General features: G+C 34.5%; 1 protein-coding gene across 19 annotated transcripts in view; it reads left to right on the forward strand.

The window, feature by feature from the left end:
- The first annotated feature begins 6 nt into the window (after nucleotides 1-6).
- The window catches only part of Gpr174 (G protein-coupled receptor 174), a 36926-nt gene continuing 33481 nt past the window's right edge, over nucleotides 7-3451 (forward strand). For all 19 annotated transcript variants that reach the window (XM_031366721.1, XM_031366713.1, XM_031366697.1 and 16 more), the window contains exon 1: nucleotides 7-135. The gene's annotated coding sequence lies outside the window, so the exon portion shown is untranslated. The remainder of the gene's footprint in view (nucleotides 136-3451) is intronic.

The raw sequence follows: 3451 nt of genomic DNA on the forward strand, positions 1-3451 counted from the left end.
CGTGAATGAGGATTGGATTGGTTGTTTTCAGAAAACGGAGCTGGATCGATGCACAGATCAGTAGCATCCTCATTGGAGTGGCTGTCACATGAATTCTTTGGAGACTTCTGGAGAAAAGAGAAAGAAACTGAAACGGTAGGCTCCAAATTGTTAATGGATAATTAGCTCTCACATGCCTTTCACCCTTGATATCTAGAATTGGACAGTTGGCATCAGGTTCTAGCTAATCTGTCAGATCTAAATGGTTATGAATATAATGAACTTGGACCATCCACAAAGGTCATTTTCTTGGCATTTGTACAGGCAAAAATAATTACATGATTGTCTGCTTCAGGTGGAAGGAAGAATATAGCTTCGAACTTGATACATGTAAGTTTGAAATGGAACATTTCTTTGTATAATAATGTATTTAGCACAACTGACACGAGACAAAATAGGACTATGAATATTTGTAATTTAGCCTAGCTTGCATTAAGAAAGGCTACTTGCAGAAACATATTGGGAGATTTTCATCTACATTTTGCTATAATATTTTGGTGATCTTTTTTCTTAAAGCATTGAATGATTAAAAAATAGTTTATTCATTGCCTCTTTCCAAATGCTTTTGAAAATGATAAGTATAGTATCTCAAGACTTTAACCAGCATGAATTCATTCTCTTCTCTGTGTGAGTCACATATTTTTTTTTTTTGTAAAAGTGAACTGTAGTTATAAGTAACTTTAGAGAGGTTCTACTATCAAAAAAAGCAGTCCAGAAGAAAAGATGTGTTTATAATGTGAGAGGAGGGAAATAAGAAAGACAAACAGGAACAGCTTTTCTGATTCTCTTAGATAAGCTATACTTATCAGAGCAACATTCAGTACAATAAGAACAACATTGGGGTGTAACTTATATTTCTGATCAGTATAATTGGCTTAACTTGTTTTCTACAAAATATAAGTGAATTGCTTGCACCTTTTGTGTTATTTTTTCTTGGTTGGAAATAAAAAGACTTATGCCTTCTGACTTTAAACAAACATGAAGCTATCACTGGCGTACAACTGCTAGGAGCTGTGTTCAGAGATTAAAAAAAAATTAAAAAGGTAGATTTCTATCTGAGGTGAGAGAAGGGATGAAGAGGAATGTGGAATATGACCAAGGACTAGACCCCAAATAGGTATCAACTTGCTTTGCTGTAAAGATTGATGTTCTTTGATTTGCTTTTATACTGGGGTAATTTTCAACTGAAGGAAAGTTATAATTTTGTTGAACAAGCAGAAGTGGCTATTTCTGAGAGCTTTGGTCATTCAGCAAAGAATATTTCTTTCCTCCAGCTTCTGTACACTTCAGCTATGCAGGAAATGCATCTATCTTGTAGAAAGAATTGAAATTCTTTAGCCTAAGCAGACGTTATGCTAGCCACAGTGCTGTATGTTTAGAAAAGCCATTCTCTGTGAAGTCTGTGTTCATTGTAGAAATTTCATTTTGCTCTCGAGCAAAATTTCTATTTGCAGTAATCTTATTATGATAAATTCATCTAATACATTTATTCTGGTGGGGGACTATGTATTATGGTGCTGGGTATTGTACTGGCAGGAAAAAAAAGAACTCTAAGAAACAAAATGAGACATTACCTCTTCCAAAATGCTTATTTGTACCAGACGACTCTTATGAATTTAACTCTCTTTCTGCTGGGTAGCTGAAATGCATGGGAGAAAAGAATATGTATTTTCTCTTCTGCTGATATAGTGCTCTCTCTTCTCATATCAAGCAGGTTACAGAAAGCAGAAATAGAATTTAACTCCTTTCTGTGACTACTATGCAGTCCTGTGAAATGGAATACAGACCATCCCATTTCTCTTGCCTATTAAAATGTGTTTCCCTTTAAGATTAGTCTCTCAAAAATCAGCTTCCTAGGAAAAGAATAAAAATTCACTGGAATATATTGCCCTGGCCATTTGTAGGGACTAGTGGTACTTCTTTGTGTTGTGAGAAGTAAAGTTGCTTATATTTTACAAGTGGAAAATACTGAGGCTCAAACGATTGAAATAACTCAGCCAAGTGCTTCTTTACTTCAGCAGAGAAAAGGCTAAATTCTAGGTTTCTCAGAAGCTCATGCACTGCTCACTTCACGCCTTCCTGCTGCCTAACAAGGCTTGTGGATTAAGATTCATGCATTATTCATTTGGAAATCTTAAAAGATGTCATTTAGAAATCACTCAATAACCTCTCAATACCATGATGTACTTCAAGCTTTTCCCAAGGGCTCTGCTGGTATAACAAAATGATTTGTTGGGCTTTACCACTATTTCTTTGTAAAATAGAAAAGAACTATTCCTATTCTGGCTATATACAAAAACAATTACAAAATACAAATGATATTAAGTGTTGAAAGGAAACAATAATATACATGTAGCCATATGTCTGATGTGTATGCATTATATCTAGTGTCTGACAAATTACATGGTCAATAGAGAAGGGAAGGAAAATATTTAGGAAATTATAGGCATGAGATATAGGCATTCCGAAGTTGGGAAGGTAGTGAATGTTTCTGTGTATCCACCTGGCTAAGGCAAGAGCATGACAAGGCTGAATAATTACAGTTCTTGTTAAGAAGTAAATCCAAAAGAGAGCACTCTAATTAGTTGTTTGATTGTTATTAATATTTATCATACTCCCAGGCACAATTTGGGATTTGAAAATTGAAGTCAGTTTTCTTGGTATAGTCTTTGTAAGCCAAGTGAAAGAGGGTAGTGTGTTTCTCTGGCAGCATTTTCATGTACAACCACAGCTACATTTGCATTAGCCAAGAACCAAGATGCAAATAGAGTATCTCCGAAATAGGAGTGTAAGCTGTTAACCAAAATCAAGTCTGTACAAACTCTAGAAACTTGGAGCTAGATAAGGAACTTTACTAAATCGAATTATTTAGTAAGGAAGTTCAGGTTGATTTATTGCCTCGTCAGTTGTGGGCTATATAGAAGTACTCTGTATTCTCAGAACAAGAACGTGGCCTTTGAATTCAAGGTCAGCTTGCATCGGGAGCAGCACAGTTATTTTCTCACTGGAAACATAAAATATATGTTAGTGGCTTCCACCAAGTAAAAGAAAAACAGTCACTCATTTTTTTTGTACTTTTTTTAAGTTTAAAAATATTAATGCTTCCATACAATAAAAATATAATTAAAATCATATTCTTTGCCCCCCAACTTTTCCCAGTTCTTCCCCACTTCCAAACCCACCCAACTCATTTCCTATTTTCTGACAACTTATTTGCTTTTTCAGATGACTTTTGTTCAGTATACAATATACATGGGAGATATCAGAATTCAGCAACAGATGAACATAATTTATAATTACATTTACTTAAAATTATTTTATGTTTAACTTGGCAGACCACATACAAATACTTTTTAAAAGTTGATGGTGGTTTGTTGTGAAATGTTTCTTATATGTAAGTTATTTATTCCTT

The sequence above is a fragment of the Mastomys coucha genome, chromosome X, assembly GCF_008632895.1.
Source record: "Mastomys coucha isolate ucsf_1 chromosome X, UCSF_Mcou_1, whole genome shotgun sequence".
Classification (NCBI taxonomy): Eukaryota; Metazoa; Chordata; class Mammalia; order Rodentia; family Muridae; genus Mastomys; species Mastomys coucha.